A 24,079-nucleotide genomic window follows, 5' to 3' on the forward strand; every position below is an offset into this window, starting at 1 on the left:
CCAGTGCAACAGCCCCGAGCACCCTGTCTCATGCATCAAACCTGGACTGGCGATCCTTTTCACATATGATAATATACACATTTCAATGTCATTCTCCCAAATCATAGCACCCTCGCCCTCTCCCACAGAGTCCAAAACACTATTCTATACATCTGTGTCTCTTTTGCTGTCTCGCATACAAGGTTATCATCATCACCTTTCTAAATTTCATATATATGCATGAGTATACTGAATTGGTGTTTTTCTTTCTGGCTTACTTCACTCTGTATAATAGGCTTCAGTTTAATCCACCTCATTAGAAATGATTCAAATGTATACTTTTTAATGGCTGAGTAATATTCCATTGTGTATATGTACCAAAGCTTTCTTATCCATTCGACTGCTCATGGATATCTAGGATGCTTCCATGTCCTGGCTATTATAACCAGTGCTGTGATGAACATTGGGGAACACGTGTCTCTTTCAATTCTGGTTTCCTCAGTGTGCATGCCCAGAAGTGGGATTGCTGATTCATATGGCAGTTTTATTTCCTGTTTTTTTAAGGAATCTCCACACTGTTCTCCATAGTGGCTGTACTAGTTTGCATTCCCAACAACAGTGTAAGAGGGAACCCTTTTTCCACACCCTCTCCAGCATTTATTGCTTGTAGACTTTTGAATAGCAGCCATTCTGACTGGCGTGAGATGGTACCTCATTGTGGTTTTGATTTGCATTTCTCTGATAATGAGTGATGTTGAGCATCTTTTCATGTGTTTGTTAGCCATCTGTATGTCTTATTTGGAGAAATGTCTGTTTAGTTCTTTGGCCCATTTTTTGATTAGGTCTTTTATTTTTCTGGAATTGAGCTGCAGGAGTTGTTTGTATATTAATTGTTTGTCATTTGCTTTGTTTGCTATGGTTTTCTCCCATTCTGAAGGCGGTCTTTTATCACCCTGTTTATTTAACTTATATGCAGAGTACATCATGAGAAACGCTGGACTGGAAGAAACACAAGCTGGAATCAAGATTGCCAGGAGAAATATCAATAACCTCAGATATGCAGATGACACCAACCTTATGGCAGAAAGTGAAGAGGAACTAAAAAGCCTCTTGATGAAAGTGAAAGTGGAGAGTGAAAAAGTTGGCTTAAAGCTCAACATACAGAAAACGAAGATCATGGCATCCAGTCCCATCACTTCATGGGAAATAGATAGGGAAACAGTGGAAACAGTGTCAGAATTTATTTTTCTGGGCTCCAAAATCACTGCAGATAGTGACTGCAGCCATGAAATTAAAAGACGCTTACTCCCTGGAAGGAAAGTTATTACCAACCTAGACAGCATATTCAAAAGCAAAGACATTACTTTGCCAACAAAGTTCCATCTAATCAAGGCTATTGTTTTTCCAGTGGTCATGTATGGATGTGAGAGTTGGCCTGTGAAGAAAGCTGAGCACCAAAGAATTGATGCTTTTGAACTGTGGTGTTGGAGAAGACACTTGAGAGTCCCTTGGACTGCAAGGAGATGCAATCAGTCCATTCTGAAGGAGATCAGCCCTGGGATTTCCTTGGAAGGAATGATGCTAAAGCTGAAACTCCAGTACTTTGGCCACCTCATGTGAAGAGTTGACTCATTGGAAAAGACTCTGATGCTGGGAGGGATTGGGGGCAAGAGGAGAAGTGGATGACAGACAATGAGATGGCTGTATGGCATCACTGACTCGATGGATGTGAGTCTGAGTGGACTCCGGGAGTTTGTGATGGACAGGGAGGCTTGGCATGCTGCGATTCATGGGGTCGCAATGAGTCGGACACGACTGAGCGACTGATCTGATCTGATCTAATAGTTTCCTTCGTGGTGCAAAAGCTTTTAAGTTTAATTAGGTCCCATTTTTTTATTTTTGCTTTTATTTCCAACATTCTGGGAAGTGAGTCAAAGAGGATCCTGCTATGATTTATGTTGGAAAGGGTTTTGCCTATGTTTTCCTCTAGGATTTTTATAGTTTCTGGTCTTACGTTTAGATCTTTAATACATTTTGAGTTTAATTTTGTGTATGGTGTTAGAAAGTGTTCTAGTTTCATTCTTTTACAAGTGGTTGACCAGTTTTCCCAGCACAACTTGTTAAAGAGATTGTCTTTTCTCCATTGTATATTCTTGCCTATTTGTCGAAGATAAAGTGTCCATAGATTCATGGATTTATCCTTGGGCTTTCTATTTTGCTCCATTGATCTATATTTTTGTCTTTGTGCCAGTACCATACTGTCTTGATGAGTGTAGCTTTGTAGTAGAGCCTGAAGTCAGGCAGGTTGATTCCTCCAGTTCCATTCTTCTTTCTCAAGATTGCTTTGGCTAATCGAGGTATTTTGTATTTCCATACAAATTGTGAAATTATTTGTTCTAGTTCTCTGAAAAATACTGTTGCTAGCTTGATAGGGATTGCCTTGAATCTATAGATTGCTTTGGGTAGTATACTCATTTTCACTATATTGATTCTTAAATCCATGAACATGGTATATTTCTCCATCTATTTGTGTCATTTTTTATTTCTTTTGTCAGTGTTTTATAGTTTCCTATATATAAGTCTTTTGTTTCTTTAGGTAGGTATATTCTTAAGTATTTTATTCTTTTCATTGCAATGATGAATGGAATTGTTTCCTTAAGTTTTCTTTCTGTTTTCTCATTGTTAGTGTATAGGAATGCAAGGAATTTCTGGGTGTTAATTTTATATCCTGCAAGTTTACTATATTCATTGATTAGCTCTAGTAATTTTTTGGTGGAGTCTTCAGGGTTTTCTACGTAGAGGATCATGTCAACTGCAAACAATGAGAGTTTCACTTCTTCTTTTCCAATCTAGATTCCTTTTATTTATTTTTCTGCTCTGATTGCTGTGGCCAAAACTTTCAAATCTATGTTGAATAGCAGTGGTGATAGTGGGCACCCTTGCCTTATTCCTGACTTTAGGGGAAATGCTTTCAAGTTTTCACCGTTGAAGATAATGCTTGCTGTGGGTTTGTCATATATAGCTTTTATTATGTTGAGGTATGTTCCTTCTATTCCTGCTTTCTGGAGTGTTTTTTTTTTTTTTTTTTTAATCATAAATGGATGTTGAATTTTGTCAAAGGATTTCTCTGTGTCTAATGAGATAATCATATGGTTTCTATCTTTCTATTTTTTAATGTGGTGTATTATGTTGATTGATTTGTGAATATTGAAGAATCCTTGCATCCCTGGGATAAAGCCCACTTGGTCATGATGTATGATCTTTTTAATGTGTTGTTGGATTCTGATTGTTAGAATTTTGTTAAGGATTTCTGCATCTATGTTCATCAGTGATATTGGCCTGTAGTTTTCTTTTTTGTGACGTCTTTGTCAGGTTTTGGTACTAGGGTGATGGTGGCCTCACAGAATGAGTTTGGAATTTTACCTTCCTCTGGAATTTTATGGAAGAGTTTGAGTAGGATAGGTGTTAGCTCTTCTCTAAATTTTTGGTAGAATTCAGCTGTGAAGCCATCTGGTCCTGGGCTTTTGTTTGCTGGAAGATTTCTAGTTACTGTTTCAATTTCCATGCTTGTGATGGGTCTGTTAAGATTTTCTATTTCTTCATGGTTCAGTTTTGGAAAGTTTTACTCTTCTAACAATTTGTCCATTTCTTCCAAGTTGTCAATTTTATTGTCATATAGTTGCTAATAGTAGTCTCCTATGATCTTTTGTATTTCTGTGTTATCTGTTGTGATTTCTCCATTTTCATTTCTAATTTTGTTGGTTTGATTTTTCTCCCTTTGTTTCTTGATGAGTCTGGCTAATCGTTTGTCCATTTTATTTATCTTCTTGAAGAACTAGCTTTTAGCTGTGTTGATTTTTGCTATGGTCTCCTGTTTCTTTTGCATTTATGTCTGCCCTAATTTTTAAGATTTCTTTCCTTATACTAAACCTGGGGTTCTTCATTTCAAGTTGCTTTAGGTGTAGAGTTAGGTTTTTATTTGACTTTTTTCTTCTTTCTTGAGGTATGCCTATATTTTTATGAACCTTCCCCTTAGCACTGCTTTTACAGTGTCCCATAGGTTTTGGGTTGTTGTGTTTTCATTTTCATTCATTTCTATGCATATTTTAATTTCTTTTTGATTTTTTGGTTGTTCAGCCTCTATATGTTGGAATTTTTAATAGTTTTTCTCATGTAATTGACATCTAATCTTACTGCATTGTGGTCAGAAAAGATGCTTGGAATGATTTCAATTTTTTTTTTTTTTTTAATTTACAAGGCTATATTTATGGCCCAGGATGTGATCTATCCTGGAGTAGGTTCTATGTGCACTTGAGAAAAAGGTGAAAGTCATTGTTCTGTGGTGAAATATCCTATAGATATCAATTAGGTCTAACTGGTCTATTGTATCATTTAAAGTTTGTGTTTCCTTGTTAATTTTCTATTTAGTTGATCTATCCATAGGTGTTAGTGGGGTATTAAAGTCTCCCACTATTATTGTGTTATTGTAAATTTTCCCTTTCATACTTGTTAGCATTTGCTTTACATATTGTGGTGCTCCTATGTTGGGTGTGTACATATTTATAGTTGTTATATCTTCTTCTTGGACTGATCCTTTGGCCATTATGTAGTGTCCTTCTTTGTCTCTTTTCACAGCCTTTATTTCAAATTCTGTTTTATCTGATATGAGTATTGTAACTCCTTCTTTCCTTTGGTCTCTATTTGCATGGAATACCTTTTACAGCACTTCACTTTCAGTCTGTATGTGTTCCCTGCTTTGAGGTGGGTCTATTGTAGACAACACATATAGAGGTCTGTTTTTTGTATCCACTCCTCCAGTCTTTGTCTTTTGGTAGGGGCATTCAACCCATTTACATTTAAGGTAAGTATTGATAAGTATGATCCAGTTGCCATTTACTTTGTTGTTTTGGGCTCGAGTTTATACACCCTTTTTGTGTTTCCTGTCTAGAGAAGATCCTTTAGCATTTGTTGAAGAGCTGGTTTGGTGGTGCTGAATTCTCTCAGCTTTTGCTTGTCTGTAAAGCTTTTGATTTCTCTTTCATATTTGAATGAGATCCTTGCTGGGTACAGTAATCTGATTTGTGGGTTTTTCTCTTTCATCACTTTAAGTATGTCCTGCCATTCCCTTCTGGCCTGAAGAGATTCTATTGAAAGATCAGCTGTTATCCTTATGGGAATCCCTTTGTGTGTTATTTGTTGTTTTTCCCTTGCTGCTTTTAATATTTGTTCTTTGTGTTTGATCTTTGTTAATTTGATTAATATGTGTCTTGGGGTGTTTCGCCTTGGGTTTATCCTGTTTTGGACTTTCTAGGTTTCTTTACTTTGTAGGGAGCCACGTTAGGCATTACTGACAAAATGGAGGCATGGCCCTAAACCCCCTCCCTTTGTTCCATAGGCACAGACCCAGAATGAAGGAGTTAGGCTTTGTGATTCTGACTTGTTTTTCCCTTTCCTTGGGCTGAGTTGACTGAAGAGAATATTAAGGTGCTTATTGTTTTTGAGAGGAGCATGAGAAGGCATAAAGCCTTCTGCAGCTGTGCTCAAAGAATAGTTTATAAAGTTAATCTCTGACATTTGTTCAAGGACTTTTACCAAAAAGTGTTCCAGGGTGAGCACACAGGCCACAGCTTGAGGCCATGGGAAGGATTGCTATCTGAAGCCCATTTGTGAGAAAAGTTTATGGCAAAGGAGTTTGCTAAATTTAGGGCTTAGGAATAATTAAAATAGAAGCTAAAGATTTAAGGATTGCTGTAATGTTAACATATTTTATTATAGCTTATAGAAATTAGGGACTTTAGAGATATTATTAGGTAGAAGCCCTTTCTAAGAAATAGTGAGCTTAGGATACTAGGGGAAAACAGGACTTAGAAAGATAAGAATTAAACTGAGGAATGTGGTATGCAGCCCAGACATTAGCATGAGTTACAGTGTATTCACAAGGACACATGAGAAAAAGTAGATAAGAGAATTGCTGAGGAAGGAACTCCTTTTGAGGGGCAACAATGATTTTTGGAGAAAAATAAATCTGGGTTCATGGGAACTAAAAATATCAAACCTCTGACCTAATGCTTTTGTAAAAGTATAAAAGAGAATCATAAGCTTGAAATAAACAGGCAGTCCAATTAAAATGAGAGGCTGCCTCAGTTTCTCTCACTGACACTGCTCACCCCTTCAGGTTGAATCGCTGGCTGCTGAAGCTGGACTCCGGCAGTACTTTGCTGACTATTTCCTTCTCCATTTTAGGGAAGTTTTCAACTGTTATCTCCTAAAGTATTTTCTCATGGTCTTTCTTTTTGTCTTCTTCTGGGACTCCTATGATTCGAATTTGGGGCGTTTCACATTGTCCCAGAAGTCTCTGAGGTTGTCTTCATTTCTTTTAATTATTTTCTTCTTTTTTCCTCTCTGCTTCATTTATTTCTACCATTCTGCATTCTACCTCACTTATCCTATCTTCTGCCTCTGTTATTCTACTGTTGGTTCTCTCCAGAGTGTTTCTGACCTCATTTATTGCATTATTCATTATTGATTGACTCTTTTTTATTTCTTCTAGGTCCTTGTTAAACCTTTCTTGCATCTTCTCGATCCTTGTCTCCAGGCTGTTTATCTGTAACTCCAATTTGTTTTCAAGATTTTGGATCATTTTCACTATCATTATTTGGAATTCTTTATCAGGTAGATTACTTATCTCTTCCTCTTTTGTTTGTTTTAGTGGGCATTTATCCTGTTCCTTTACCTGCTGGGTATTTCTCTGCCTTTTCATTTTGTTTAGATTGCTGTGTTTTGGTGGCCTTTCCGTATTCTGGCCATTTTGATTCCTCTTTATTGTGGAGGTTTCTCACTGTGGGTGGGGTTGGATGGGTGGCTTGTCAAGGTTTCCTGGTTAGGGAAGCTTGTGTTGGTGTTCTGTTGGGTGGAGCTGGATTTTTTCTCTCTGGAGTTCAGTGAAGTGTCCAGTAGTGAGTTTTGAAATGTCAATGGGTTTTGTGTGACTTTGGGCAACCTGAATATTGAAGCTCAGGGCTATGTTCCTGTGTTTCTGGAGAATTTGCATGGTATGTCTTGCTCTGGACCTTGTTGGGTCTTGGGTGGTTCTTGGTTTCAGTGTAGGTATGGAGGCTTTTGATGTGCTTTTATTGATTAATGTTCCCTAGAGTCAGGAGTTCTTTGGTATTCTCAGGTTTTGGACTTAAGCCCCCTGCCTCTGGTTTTCAGTCTTATTCTTACAGTAGCGTCAAATCTTCTCCATCTATACAGCACCAATGATAAAACATCTAGGTTATTGACGAAAAGTTTCTCCACAGTGAGGGACACCTGGAGACATTCACAGAGTTACATGGAGAAGAGAAGAGGGAGGAGGGAGATAGAGGTGACCAGGAGGAGAAGAGGGGGAATCAAAAGGGGAGAGAGCAAGCTAACCAGTATTCACTTCCCTATGTGCTCTCCACATTCTGTACCCCTCAGTGATGTTCACAGAGTTACACAGAGAAGAGAAGGGGGAGGAAGGAGACAGAGGTGGCCAGGAGGAGAAAAGTGAAAGTGAAGTCGCTCAGTCATGTCCGACTCTTTGCGACCCCATGGACTGTAGCCTGTCAGGCTCCTCCATCCATGTGATTTTCCAGGCAAGAGTGCTAGAGTGGATTGGAGGCGAAAGGGGGTAATCAAAAGGAGAGAGACAGATCCAGCCAGTAATCAGTTCCCTAAGTGTTCCCTACAGCCAAGAACACACAAAGAGATTCACAGATTTGGGTAGAGAAGAGAAGGGGGAGGGAGGAGATAGCGGCAACCTGGTGGAGAAAAAGGAGAGTCAAAAGGGAGAGAGTGCAAACAAGCCAGTAATCTGACTCCCAAGTAAAATGGGTACTGAACATTGGGTTTTTAAAGGTACAGAATTGATAACAAATACTAAAAAGCAAATATTAAAAATCTAGAGTAGAGTTTCGATTCTCAAAAATACCATATTAAAAAAAATCACAAATATTATAATATATATATATGAAGTTTGCTTTTAAAATAGTCTTTTTTTGCAGGGTAATAGTAGGTTATAAAAATGAAAGTTAAAGGAATAATAGAGGACTTAAAATTTTTTTAAATGATAATAGTAAAAATATATCTAGAAATTTCTCTGGAGCTGTTGCGAACAGTGCAGGGTCAGTTCATTTTGAGATAGTTCCTTGATCTGGCTTATACTTCTTCTCAAAATCTATAGGCCCCTTCCTATGTAGTCAGTCTAACTACAGGGTTTTAATCTGTTTCACCTATCCCTTCCAAAGCGGTTCCCTCTGTTTATTTTAGCTTCTTCTGTTTGCTGGTCTCTTCAGTGTCTAATTTTAGCCCTGACACAAGGGGGCAATGGTGGTCACTTTTTTAGGCTCAATTGTTCAGTTGTTCTGTGGGGAGGGAGGAACACTGCAAACAAATATCGTTGTCGTGGTTGGGGAGTGCTTGCAGTGTTTCAGCCACATTGGGTTTGCCCTCACTCATGGCGTGAGTGCTTTCATGGTCTACACTTCTCAGGCTCTAAGTTCCTCCGCCAGGGACTGTCTGAGGCGGGCCCTGGTTTGCATGCATATCCCAGGTCTAAGTCGCTCAGGTTCAGGTTCTTGGGTACTCCAGAAAGGCACAGACTCAGTTGGGCCTGTGTTTTGTGCCCTTCCCAGGTCCGAGCAGCTCAGGTGACCAGGTGCTTGGCGAGTGCACTCACCCCCAGGTGGGGGCTGCGTCTTATCACCTCCCCTGTCCCAGCTGCTTGGTTTTCTGGGTGTACAATGGGGGCGCCTTCTCGGGTGTGCTGTGTGTCTCCTCTAGGGGGCTGATCTCTGGCTGCGACCCTCCCAGCTGATGTCAACCATCCAGAATCCCAAATATTCTTGTTTAGCACAGAAGCTTGCTTGCAGTTTGGTAGAGGATGCCTCTCTGGGGCCACAGTTGCCCCTTTCCGGCTCTTGCTGCCCCTGCCTGCCTGTCTCTGGCAGGGAATGGGCCAGTCTGAAGCTGGCTAGCTCTGCTCAGTCCTTTGTTCTGTGAGCAGGCCTGGCAGTGTCTTAGGTTAGGCCTTTTCGCTGGATAGTTCTCTCTCTCTCTCTCTTTTTCCTCTCTCTCTTTCCCCTCCCCCCCCCCCCCGGGCTATCCCACAGTCTGGGTTGCTATCTCAGGTTAATTCCCTCAGATTGCCCTTGGGGCATTCAGGCCCAGTCCTTACCCTAAACAATGCAGCCCATGCCTTCCTGTCCAGCCTCTGCTTACTAGTGGCGGATGTGAGCGTCTGGGGTGCTTTTCAGCTGGGAATAGCCATTAGGCATGTAATCTGTGGATTTTAATTAATTACTTATTTATTTATTTTTCTTCCTGGTTATGTTGCCCTCTGAGAGTCCAAGACTCACCATAGACCCACCAATGAGAGTGTTTCCTGGTGTTTGGAAGCTTCTCTCTTTTCAAGACTCCCTTGCCGGGATGGATCTCCATCCCTACCTCTTTTGTCTCTCTTTTTATCTTTCATATTTTGTCCTACTTCCTTTAAGACAATGGGCTGCCTTTCTGGGTGCCTGATCTCTGACAGCATTCAGTAGTTGTTTCGTGGAATTTGCTCAGCTTTCAAACGTTCTTTCAATGAATTTGTGGGGAAGAAAGTGGTTTCCCCATCCTATTCCTCTACCATCTTCAAAACCTTGAGTTTTAAAGGTTTCAAAATTGATATTTAAAGCACTTACTGGGTTTCCTATTCTGGCCTGAACGCTATATTCTCTGTTAGACAGCTCAGCTGATTGATTGTTCAGAGTTCTCTAATTGCAGCCTTGAGCCTTTGGGAAACAAAATTTAAAGTGTTGCAAGTTCTCAAGTTGCAATCAGGTCTCTCTGAGTGCTCAGTTTATTGCCAATTTTAAAATCAAAGAAGAAGAGATTATTTCTGCATTTAAGCTGTCTGCCAAAGTTGAAGAATGTTTAGTGGAGTGCCAGGCTGTGCTTAAGAAAGAGACTAATGTAAATGCAGGTGGTGATGAATGCTATATGGAATAATTTCAAGGGGTTCTACATCAATGACTAAAGTATAATTAAGTTAAACTCATTGTTTTGGAGGAAGCGGTCAAGGTTTCTCTGTTCAGTTCTGAATATTTGGAGTTATATTTCAACATAAGCTGAGTTAAGTTTGCAAACTTCTGTGGCTTAGAAGATAACAGATTTTCATTTGTCTATAAAGCTTATTTCTTTAGATTCATGAAGTAGGTACAGGGTAAGTGAAAAGACATGGGTATGGAAAAAAAAACAGCTATTTTATGCTCAGTGCATTGATAAACTAATCCTAATAGGCACAAAATAGTCTAGTATGAGGAAAAATAGGCCTTCTGCCCAATGAAATCATAACTGTCCTTTACCCTTCAAAGGCCCTTTCAAATATTCACTGGGTCCAAAATTTATCAAGCTCTGAGGCCACAGAATTATCTTATTCTGCAATGTCTGTAGTGTTCACTACTTCTTTTCTGGATATACTGCACTTCCTAATTAAATTGTAAGGAAGCTGCTGAAGAACACATAGTCCATAAGAAACTCATTTAGAGCTGACTGATAAGCCACATGTTTGAACAAAGCAGTTTGGTCTTTGTAACAGGCAAAAAGAAAGAATGAGACTCATTTGGGGAAATTACAAGTGCCAAATATATGACATGTGTTTTAACCAGTGGCCTGCATGCTAGTCTGCACATTTTAAGCTTTGGTGTGTACAGCAGGGATTTTCTTTGCCCACTCTATCAAAAGTGGAGTCAAAATTTCACTTTGAATAGTGCAGGTTGGACCAATAGAATAGGCATGAGCAATCTATATTATCTCTTTATGATGTCATGCATCTTTGGTAAATTTATTATCTGGTAAATTCCCAAGCCTATAACTTTCTTCATCAACAGCTGAATACTAATGAGTTTTAAGTGTCTGGTCTTACATATTAACTTTGACTGTACCACTTACTCTTGTAGGGGATTTTTATTTTAAACCCAAGGAAGTGATGTTATATCCTGTTTTTACCAGTGGTTTATGAATAGCAACCAAAGTTCATTGCTCAGCCAAGTAACCTGGAACAGTAAGATAATTGATTTAGAATTTCTTCCATGTGGCATCACTGACTTAATTATAAGAAACGGAGTACAAATCATCCTGAAGCTAAGAGGTTTAAAACAATTAAAAGTAAAATATTTCTATACTTATTGCTGTTCAAGGTTGCCCTGTCACCCTAACAATTCTGCAATGATCACACTGATAATAATGCCAGAATACAGAGAAATAAGGAATCTCTACATCAAAACCTTCATGGGGTAGCAGTGGGGCAGAAAAAGATGGTGCAGGAGTAAGACCGGGAGATCACCTTCCTCCCCACAAACACATCACAAATTCATCTGAATATGAAGCAACTCCTACAGAGCAACTTCTGAATACTAGCAGAAGACCCCCAACTTCCAAAAAGGCAAGCCAATCTTCTTAGAATGAGGTAAAGCAAAAGATAAAAACAAAAAAAGAGTCAAAGGATTTCAAGATGGGGATTTGCACCTGGGGAGGGAGTCTCAAAGGAAGAAAGTTTCTACACACTAGGAAAGCCCCCTATAGGCTGAGCAAGGGAGGACCTTCAGAACTTGAGAGGAGAGTGCAACAGCAGGGGCTCAGAAGGCAAAAGAGAGAAAATTCACCACAGAAATCACTGCAGAACACCCCTTTCCAGCATAGAAGCAACTTGCACATCACTGCCCACAGCAGACAGTGGGGGCAGGGTACCAGGCTCAGGCTTGGGTGTCAGATCCCACAGAGAGGACCAGGATGGGTTGCTGTGAGGATACACTGCTGCTGCTGCTAAGTCTCTCCAGTCGTGTCCGACTCTGGGCGACCCCATAGAAGGCAGCCCACCAGGCTCCCCCGTCCCCGGGATTCTCCAGGCAAGAACACTGGAGTGGGTTGCCATGTCCTTCTCCAATGCATGAAAGTAAAAAGTGAAAGTGAAGTTGCTCAGTCATGTCTGACTCTTCGAGACCCCACGGACTGCAGCATACCAGGCTCCTCCGTCCATGGGATTGTCCAGGCAAGAGTACTGGAGTGGGGTGTCATTACCTTCTCCGAGGATACACTGAGGGGGCTAATTCAGCTCAGTGGAGGAAGTCCAGAGATAAGACTTTGCATCTCAGAGTGGCAAGAAGTCCTTGTTGCCAGAACACTAACTCCACATGTGCAGACAGTGGCTTAGTGCCCACCAGTGGCCACCAAAAGCAGCAAAACCAGTTGGAGCACCAGCTGTGAAATTGGAAGCTACTGTCACTGCCAGAGCAGGGGAAAATGAGGCAGTGGACAAAAAATCATAGCTGATACTGTCTCAGCCCCAGAGGTGGCAGCTACCACCAGGCTGTGAGCAGGCACAGGTTACTGCCCACACTTTGCTGGGAGCTTAAGCAGCTTGGCTCTTTGAAGGGACTCATGATCTGGAGACAATTGCTCTGGGAGAATACATGACCTGCCAGAGACTGTAACAACATCCTGCAGGTTTCTATCTCTGCAGACGCTCCCCAGTACATCCCAACTGTGGCTGTTATATTCTCCCTACTCTGTAGCCTGAGTAACAAATGTGCCCTATTAAGCCTCGGTCTTTGCTCCTTCATGTCTGTGCATGGAACAGGGACTTTAGGGGCAACTGTGAGCTTTAGGCAAAGAAGGCAATGGCAACCCACTCCAGTACTCTTGCCTGGAAAATCCCATGGATGGAGGAGCCTGGTGGGCTGCAGTCCATGGGGTCGCTAGGAGTCAGACACGACTGAGCGACTTCACTTTTACTTTTTACTTTCATGCATTGGAGAAGGCAATGGCAACCCACTCCAGTGTTCTTGCCTGGAGAATCCCAGGGATAGGGGAGCCTGTTGGGCTCCCGTCTCTGGTGTTGCACGGAGTCAGACACAACTGAAGCGACTTAGCAGCAGCAGCAGCAGCAGTGAGCTTTAGGAGAAAGGATAAGCTGACATAAGGCCAGACCTGAGGATGAGCTGACCCCACACTGCCCACAACAAATCCAGAGATCTGAGAAATATCAGAGGATTCTGGGGTCAGTTTCATTGGGTATTCTGGGATGTTGAGCGCTGCCTTCACCAAAAGTCTTGGAGTTTTGTCTTCTGTTCTATGTGACTTGTGAGGTCTTGGTTCTAAGACCTCAGGCTTGAACGCTTGAGGTTGGAGACCCAAATCCAGGACTGTGATCCACCAGAGAACTCCTGAACCCAGGGAACATTGATAGTGAGAGCCCTCCCAAAGGCCTCAATCTCAACACTAAGACCAAGCTCAACCCAAAGCCCAGAAAGATCCAGAGATGGATGCCCCATGTCAATTGTGCAGAGAAACAGAAGCACAGCTCTGCACATTAGCAGATAGGCTGCACAAAGTGATGCCAGACACATAGGCACCCCAAAACATACTATTAACATGGCACCGCCCTTCAGAAAGAAAAGATCCAGCTCCATCCACCAGAAAAAGGGCACAAGTTCCCCCAACCAGGAAACCTTCATAAGGCAGCTACCCACATGTGGGCAGACTCCACAATTAAGAAGAACTATGACTTTCCAGTCTGCAGAAAGGAGATCCAAAACACAGTAAATTGAACAAAATGAAAATACATAGAAACATACAGCAGATGAAGCAACATGGTAAAAACCCACAAGACCAAACAAATGAAGAAGAAATAGGCAGTCTACCTGAAAAAAATTCAGAATAATGATAGTAAAGCAGATCCAAAATCTTGAAAATAAAATAGAAGCACAGATAAATAGACTGGAGGCATGAATCAAGAAGATGCAATAAATGTTTAACAAGGATCTAGAAGAATTAAAGAATAAACAGTCAACAATGAGCAAACAATAATAGAGATTGGAAATATACTGGAGGGAACCAACAGTAGAGTAACTGAGGCAAAAGAATGGATAAGTGAGCTGGAAGATAAAATGATGGAAATAACTGAAGCAGAACGCAATAAAGAAAAAAGAAAGAAATAATGAGGACAGTCTCAGAGACATTAGGGACAACATTAAGCATAACAACATTCAAATCATAGTGGTCACAGAAGAAGAAGACAAAAGGAAAGGACATGAGAAAGTGGTTGAGGAGAATATAGTCAAAAGTTCCCTAAATTGGGAAAGAAAATAACCACCCAAGTCCAGGAAGTCCAGAGAGTCCCAAACAGGATAAATCCAAGAAGAAACATGCCAAGACACATATTAATCAAACTAACAAAAATTAAACACAGAAACAAATATTAAAAGCAACAAGGAGAAAGCAACAGAACATACAAGGGGATTCCCTTAAACCTAACAGCTGTTCTTTCAACAGAAATGCTGCAGGCCAGAAGGAAATGGGAGGATATACTTAAAGTGATGAGGGGGGGAAACCTAAAACCAAGATTACTCTACCCAGCAAGGATCTTATTTAGATTTTAAAGATAAATCAAGAGTTTACAGACAAGTAAAAGTTAAGAGAATTCAGAACCACCAAAATAGCTTTACATAAAACAATAAAGGAACTTCTCTAGAGAGGAAACACACAAAAAAAGACATACAAAACAAATGCAAAACAATAAGGTAAATGATTATATATATCAATAATTATTTTAAGTGTAAATGAACTAAATGCTCCAACCAGAAGTTACAGGTTGATGGAATGGATATAAAAGCAAAACCCCTATATATGCTGTCTAAAAGAGACACACCTGAAGCTTAGTGAAACATACAGATTGAAAGTGAGGGACTAGAAAAAGATATTCCATGCAAATGGAAATGAAAAGAAAGCAGGTGTAACAATACTCATATCAGATAAAATAGACTTTAACATAAAGACTGTTACAAGAGACAAAGAAGGACACTATGTAATGATCAAGGGTTAAATCCAAGAAGAAAATATAACAATTATATATATATATATATATATATATATATATATATATATATATACACACACACACACACACATACATACACCCAACAGAAGAGCACCTCAATATGTAAGGCATATGTTAACAACTATTAAAGGGGAAATTGACAGTAACATAATAATAGTGATGGACTTTAGTAACTCACTTACACCAACAGACAGATCATCCAGACAGAAAATTAATAAGAAAATACAAGCTTTAAATGATACTCTGGACCAGTTGATATTGATAGGGCACTTCATCCAAAAACAAGAAATCTCACTTTTTTTTCAAGTGCACATGAAACATTTTCCAGGATAGATCATATCTTGGATCACAAATCAGGCCTTAGCAAATTTTTAAAAATTAAAATCATTTCTAGCATCTTCTCTGATTATGACACTGTAAAATGAGATATCAGCTGCAGGAAAAAAAAAAAAAAAACTGCAACAACACACACACGGAGGCTAAAAAACACACTTCTGAATAACCAGCAGATCACTAAAGAAATCAAAAAGAAGTCAAAATATGCTTATTAAAATATGACAATGAAAATACTACTCAAAAGTTATGGAATGCAGTAAAAACAATGCTAAGAGCTAAGAAATAAGATTATAGCAATACATGCCTACCTCAAGAAACAAGAAACATGAGAGACATAAAATAAACAACCTAACCTTACACCTATAGCATCTAGAAAAAGAAGAATTAAACCCCCCAAAATTAGTAGAATGAAAGAAATCATAGAGATCAGAACAGAAATAAATGAAAATGAAATGTAGACAATACCAAATATCAGTAAAACTAAAAGCCGATTCCTTGAAAAGATAAAGCACATTGACTAACCATTAGCCAGACTCATCAAGAAAAAAAAGGAAGACCCAAATCAATAAAATTAGAAATGAAAAAGAAGTTACAACAGACAACACAGAAATAAAAAAGATCTTAAGAGACTACTATTATCAAGTACATGTCAATAAAATAGACAACACAGAAGAAATGGGCAAATTCTTAAGAGTATAACCTTCAAAAACTGAACCAGGAAGAAATAGAAAATATGAATAGACCAATCACAAACACAGAAATTGAAACTGTATTGAAAATCTTACAACAACAACAAAAGAAAAGCCCATGGCCACATGGTGTCACAGGCGAATTCTATCAACAGTTTAGAGAATATCTAACACCTTTCCTGCTAAAACTCTTCCAGAAAATTTCAGAGGAAGGAAGACTTCCAAACTCATTCTACAAAGTCACCATCACCCTGATATCAAAACCAAACAAAGACACCATACAAAAAAAGAAAATGAGAGGCTGATATATTTTTGCAACATATATGCAAAAATATTCAACAAAATTCTAGCAAACCGAATCCAATAGCACATTAAAAAGATCATATATCATGAGCAAATGGGCTTTATCCCAAGGATGTAAGAATTCTTTGATATATGCAAAGCCATGTGATACATCTTAACAAATTGAAAGATAAAACTATATGATCATACCAATACACCCAGAGAAATTATTTGACAAAATTCAACAACCATATATGATAAAAAATAATAACAATAATAATAAAATCTTCCAGAAAGTAGACACAGAAGGAACAAACTTCAACGTTATAAAGGCCACATATGCCAAACCCACAGGAAACCTTATACTACTCAATGGGGAAAAACTGAAAGTGCTTCTGCTAAAATCAAGAACAAGACAAGGGTACACATATTCACCACTGTATTCAACAAGATTTTGGAGGTCTTGGCCACAGCAATCAAAGAAGATAAAGAAATTTTTACAATCCAGATTGGAAAATAAGTAAAACTCTCACTGCTTGTAAATGACATAATTCTCTACATAAAAGATCTAAAGATGCCGCCAGAAAGTTACTGGAGCCAATCAATGAATATAGTGACGTCACAGGATATAAAATGAATGCACAGAAATCCCTTGCATACCTATACACTTAACAATGAAAGATCAGAAAGAGAACTTAAGGAAACAATCCCATTCACCATTGCAACAAGAGAATCAAATAATTAGGAATAAATTTACTTAAAGAGAAAAAAATCTACATGGAAATTTTTCATCTACATAAAATAGTGATGAAAGAAATCAAAGATGACACAAACAGATGGAGAGATATACCATGTTGTTGAATTGGAAGAATTAATATAATGAAAATGACTCTACTACCCAAAGCAATCTGGGCTTCATAGGTGGTGCTTGTAGTAAATAAGCCACCTGCCAATGCAGGATACATAAGAAATGTGGATTCAATCCCTGGGTCAGGAAGATCCCTTGGAGAAAGGAATGGTGAACCACTCCAGTATTTATGCCTGGAGAATGCCATGGACTGAGGAGCCTAGCTACAGTCCATAGGGTCACAAAGAGTTGGCCATGACTAAAGTGACTGAGGATGCATCCAAATTAATCTATATATTTAATGCAATTTCTATCAAACTATCAATGGTATTTTTCACAGAATCAGAACAAATTGCATGAAAACACAAAAGATTCCAAATAGCCAAGGCAATCTTGAGAAAGAGGAATGGAGCTGAAGTAATCAATCTTCCTGACTTCAAACTATACTACAATGCCATAGTCATCAAAACAGTATGGTACTGGCACAAAACCAAAAATATAGACCAATGGAACAAGATAGAAATCCCAGAGATAAATCCGTGCATTAGTGGACACCTTATCTTTGACAAAGGAGGCAAAACTATACAGTAGAGAAAAGTCAGTCTCATCAATAAGTGGTGCTGGGAAAACTGGTTTGCTACATGTAAAAGAATGATATTAGAACACTTCTAACACCATGCATGCATGCTCAGTTGCTTTAGTCCTGTCCAACTCCTTGTGACTTCAAGGACTATAGCCCACCAGGCTCTTCTGTCCATGGTATTCTCTAAGTAAGAATACTGGAATGGGTTACCATGCCCTCCTCCAGGGGATCTTCCCAACTCAGGGGTCAAATCAGCATCTCTTATGTCTACTGCATTGGCACACAGGCTCCTTACCATGAGGACCACCTGGGAAGCCCTCCTAACAACATACACAAATATAAGATCAAAATGTATTAAAGAACTAAATATAAGATCAGAAACTATAAAACTCAGAGAGGAAAACAGAATACTCTGACATAAATCACAGCAAGATCCTCTTTGACCCACCTCCAAAGAAATGGCAACCCGCTCCAGTATTCTTGCCTGGAAAATCCCATGGATGGAGAAGCCTGGTAGGCTACAGTCCATGGGGTCACAAAGAGTGAGACACACCTGAGCTACTTAACTTTCTTCTTCTTCTTTTTTCTTCTTCTAGAGTAATGGAAACAAAAACAAAAATAAATGAATGGGTCTGAATTAAACTTAAATGATTTTTTTAAGGAAACTATAAGCAAGATGAAAAACCCTTCAGAATGGAAGAAATTAATAGCAAATGAAACTACTGATGAAGGATTAACCTCCAACATATACAAACAGCTCATGCAGCTCAATAATAGAAAAACAAACAATCAAAACGTGGGCAGATGACCTAAAGAGACATTTCTCCAAAGAAGACATCCAGATGGCTAGTAAACCCATGAAAAGATTCTCAACATTGCACATTCCTAGAGAAATGCAAATCAAAACTACAATGAGGTATCATCTCACACTGGTCAGAATAGCCATCATCAAAAAGTCTACAAGCAATAAATGATGAAGAGGATGTAGAGAAAAGGGAATGCTCTTGCACTATTGGTGAGAATGAAAATTGATATAGGCCCTATGGAGAACAATATGGCAATTTCTTAAAATACTAGGAATAAAACTACCATATGAGTGCCAAAGAATTGATACTTTTGAACTGTGGTATTGGAGAAGACTCTTGAGAGTCCTTTGGACTGCAAGGAAATCAAACCAGTCAATCCTAAAGGAAATCAGTCCCGAATATTCATTGGAAGGACTGATGCTGAAGCTGAAACTGCAATACTTCAGCCACCTGATGCAAAGAACTGACTCATTGGAAAAGACCCTGATACTGGGAAAGATTGAAGGCGGGAGGAGAAGGGGATGAAAGAGGATGAGATAGTTGAATGGCATCACCAATTCAATAGACATGAGTTTCAGCAGGCTCTGGAAGTTGGTGATGGACAGGGAGGCCTGGCATGCTGCAGTCCATGGGATCACAAAGAGTCGGACACGACCGAGCAACTGAACTGGTACCCCAGGAATCCCACTGTTGGGCATATACCCTGGGGAAACCATAATTTAAAAAGTCATATGTACCCCAATGTTCATCCCAGCACTATTTACAATAGCTAGGCCATGGCAACCTATGTGTTCATTGACCCATGACTGGATAAAGAAGTTGTGGCACATATACACAATGGAATACTACTCAGCTACAAAAAGGTACATATATGAATCAGTTCTAATGAACTGGATGAACCTGGAGCCTATTATACAGAGTGAAGTAATTCATAAAGAAAAAAACAAATATCACATATTAATGCATATATATGGAATCTAGAAAGATAGTACTGATGATCCCACTGGCAGGGCAGCAATGGAGACACAGACGTAATGAACAGATTATTAGACACAGTGGGGAAAGGCTGGGATGATTTGAGAGAGTAGCATTGAAACATGTACATTACCATAACATGCACATGTGAAAAAATAGCCAGTGGACATTTGCTCTGTGGACATTTGCTCTGTGACTCAAGAATGCCAGTGTTTTGTGACAACCTAGAGGGGTGGGATGGGACATGCAGTTCAAGAGAGAGAGACATATGTATTCTTACAGCTGATTCATGTTGATGTATGGCAGAAGCTATCATAATATTGTAAAGTAATTATACTCTAATTTTAAAAATTAAAATTTTAAAAATAGAAAAAATAAAATGTTTTAATAAATATGAGAATATAATGTTTATAGATAAAACAGTGATAGCAAAGTATGATTTTTCAGATGACATTAAAACATATAAAGAAAAATATAAATAAAAAAAATATTTAAGTGCTGGCTTTCATAGTATAAAAAACCCTCACAGGACTATGATTAATATAGTATATTGCTTGGAATAGAGTAATCAATCCTTTATTTACTGATATCTGAAATTTATACTAATATTATTACAACTCCAGTTTTTATACATTTACTATGTATTGGTCACTGTACTTAATATTTTATGTGCATTTTGTCATTCAGTCTATAAGGTAGATATTATGTTATTTTTCTCCATTTTTAAAAATGAAAAATCAAACTCAGAAATGTTAAATGATTTGCTTGAGATGATACAGTCAAAGGTAGTAACAGCACCCTTTATAGACCTTTGCCCAAACATTATGCTATATTTTCAACTCTGCATCTAGTTCCAGGTAGAATTCAAAGAGGTACAGGACAAGACTTCTGTTTTCTAGGAGCTTGCAGGATGGTTGGTGAGGTATGACTCACAGCTAGAAGTATTTCAGAGGCACTATAATAAATGTTCAGTTGCAGGACTCTACCTTTAAGTGCTATAGTCATCCAGAAATTCTAACTCAGTCCAAGACACTTCTGAAAATCATGTGAATGGAATTTTAACTGTGTTAGATGTACTGAAAAACCACCTAGGAATAACAGAAGTAAATAGGAAAGCCACTAATATTTATTGCCCACTTATTATTGTGCAGGTATACCATTTAAACTCTACCCACAATAACCTTTGTTAAGAGTATTTTACAAAGGAGGAAATTTAACTTGGATACCTTAATGTCCCAGGATACCTGAGCAGAAAGTGGTGAAGCTGAAATTTGGATCCAGGGGTGCCTAATTCCAAAACATAGGAAGCAAATATTTTGTAACAGGAAGAGCATAGACATGGAGCTTTACTGTTTCTATCAGTAAAAGCAGCATGATAATAATACCAACCATCTTATCATAATTATAACATTGAATCACAAAAATAGAATATCATCACATATTCAAATATTTTTCAACACCTTCAGGTACATGAAGTAAGTAAAATAGTGTATGTAAAGTCTCTGGTATGTATTAAGCAATTGATAAAGTTATTGGTATTTTTATTTTAGTAATGCATATCAAGAACACTTAGGATGATGCATTGATTTTGAAGTATTTTAAATTCAATGCTTTTCAAATATTTGAAAATAAGAGAAGAAACAACTCTTAGCAGTACTCTTGGTTATCTCTATACAGAGATAGTTATTTTTTAAAATTGGAGTTTTTATGCAGATAAAATTCACAACAGAAAAATGAACCAGCCAGGTCTTGATTTAATATGATTAAGTCTCTTTGCAAACTGATGTTATCAATATTACTTATTCCATTATATTCCATTAGTTGTTTATAATGGTACTTACTGTCTTAAACCCTAGGACTTATTTGTATATTTTGGAAATTAATCTGTTGCAGAGATTTTCCAAACTGGGGATCTGGCAAAGGAACTGAGAACACCCAGGGAATTTGACTTTAAAGGCCAATGGGATTTGATTATAGAACTTCCACAGGACTAGGGAAACAGACTCTTGGAGGATACAAAGAAAACCTGCACTACAGGACCCAGAAGAAAGGAGCAGTGACCCCACAAGGGACTGAGCCACTTGTGTGTGAGTGTCCAGGACCTCAGGCAGAGGCGTGGTTCAACAGTGGCCTGCTACAGGGGTAGGTGCTCTGAATACAACAATTCTGGGAGCTGCAGCATGCTGGCATAAATCCGTTTGAAGTAGGTTGGCATTTACCACCATTACCCATACCATAATTTGGTCTCAGGCCAAAGTGCAAGGAGGAAACACAGCCTCACCCATCAACAGAAAATTGCTTTGAAGATTTACTGAGCATGATCCCGCCCATCAGAGCAAGACCCAGATTAACCACAGAGAGTCCCTGTCATCAAGAAGCTTCCACAAGCCTTTAATCCTTATTAATCAGAGGACAGACAGAATGAAAATCACAATCGTAGAAATTTAACCAAACAGATCACATGGATCATATCCTTGTCTCAGTTCATTTCAGTTCAGTCTCTTAGTCGTGTCCGACTCTTTGTGACCCCATGAATCGCCGCACGCCAGGCCTGCCTGTCCATCACCAACTCCCAGAGTCCACCCAAACCCATGTCTATCAAGTCAGTGATGCCATCTAACCATCTCATCCTCTGTCGTCCCCTTCTCCTCCAGCCCTCAATCTTTCCCAGCATCAGGGTCTTTTCAAATGAGTCAGCTCTTTGCAATAGGTGGCCAAAGTATTGTAGTTTCAGCTTCAACATCAGTCCTTCCAGTGAACACACAGGACTGATCTCCTTTAGGATGGACTGGTTGGATCTCCTTGCAGTCCAAGGGACTCTCAAGAGTCTTCTCCAACACCACAGTTCAAAAGCATCAATTCTTCAGTGCTCAGCTTTCTTTATAGTCCAACTCTCACATCCATACATGGCCACAGGAAAAACCATAGCCTTGACTAGATGGACCTTTGTTGGCAAAGTAATGTCTCTGCTTTTTAATATGCTGTCTAGGTTGGTCATAATTTTGCTTACAAGGAGTAAGCATCTTTTAATTTCATGGCTGCAATCACCATCTGCAGTGATTTTGGAGCCCAGAAAAATAAAGTCTGACACTGTTTCCACTGTTTCCCCATCTATTTTCTATGAAGTGATGGGACTGGATTCTGTGATCTTAGTTTTCTGAATGTTGAGCTTTAAGCCAACATTTTCACTCTTCTCTTTCACTTTCATCAAGAGGCTCTTTATTTCTTCTTCACTTTCTACCATAAGGGTGGTGTCATCTGCATATCTGAGGTTATTGATATTTCTCCCGGCAATCTTGATTCCAGATTGTGCTTCCTCCAGCCCAGCATTTCTTATGATGTACTCTGCATATAAGTTAAATAAGCAGGGTGACAATATGAAGCCTTGATGTACTCCTTTTCCTATTTGGAACCAGTCTGCTGTTCCATGTCCAGTTCTAACTGTTGCTTCCTGACCTGCATACAGGTTTCTCAAGAGGCAGGTCAGGTGGTCTAGTATTTCCATCTCTTTCAGAATTTTCCACAGTTTATTGTGTTCCATACAGTCAAATGCTTTTCCATAATCAATAAAGCAGAAATAGATGTCTTTCTGGAACTCCCTTACTTTTTGATGATCCAGTGGATGTTGGCAATTTAATCTCTGCTTCCTCTGCCTTTTCTAAAACCAGCTTGAACATCTGGAAGTTGACGGCTCATGTATTGCTGAAGCCTGGCTTGGAGAATTTTGAACATTACTTTACTAGCATGTGAGCTGAGTGCAATTGTGTGGTAGTTTGAGCATTCTTTGGCATTGCCTTACTTTGGGATTGGAATGAAAACTGACCTTTTCCAGTCCTGTGGCCACTGCTGAGTTTCCCAAATTTGCTGGCATATTGAGTGCAGCTCTTTCACAGCATCATCTTTTAGGATTTGAACTAGTTCAACTAGAATTCCATCACCTCCACTAACTTTGTTTGTAGCGATGCTTCCTAAGGCCCACTTGACTTCACATTCCAGGATGTCTGGCTCTAGGTGAGTGATCACACCATTGTGATTATCTGGGTCATGAAGATTCTTTTTTTCAAGTAAACTCAATTTTTATTCTTCTATTTAATACATGGATATAAGCATAAAATCTCCTTAAACTGCTTGCAACCCTGAGGTAATGCCCTTGGGTATATAAAATATACAGCAATAGCAAATGAAATCTGAGCTCCAGAAATGAAAGTGGACTTCAAAAACATAATTTAATATTTATGTAATTGCACACATACCAATAGTATTCTATCCCTCATCTAGTCTCTGAATCCAACTAAATCAACTGCCTTGCATTTTTCACACTGGACAGCCTGACTCCCTACGCATATTTCATCATACACAATGCCTCCTTTCCACTGAAATTTAATAAATTGACATGGGATTTACATATAGGGATTTCTATACAGTGAACATTGCCAGAAAGCACACCCAGTTTTTGACAACAGCATCTACCCACATAAAAACTTTGGCCCCCAGAGGGAACTTGATACAGTCTGACTATAGTAACCTTGGGGGGAGTGTCCTTGAGGGTCCCCTAGGATCCTCCAGAGGTGAGGTTTTTCATATAATCTGAGGGCTGCATCAAAGTTATGGCTGACTGAAAGAGGTGGAAGGTCATGGCAACTGCATTAAAGAACCAGCAAATGTGATGTTCTCTGGGGT

Source organism: Bos indicus, chromosome X (assembly GCF_029378745.1).
Source record: "Bos indicus isolate NIAB-ARS_2022 breed Sahiwal x Tharparkar chromosome X, NIAB-ARS_B.indTharparkar_mat_pri_1.0, whole genome shotgun sequence".
Lineage (NCBI taxonomy): Eukaryota > Metazoa > Chordata > Mammalia > Artiodactyla > Bovidae > Bos > Bos indicus.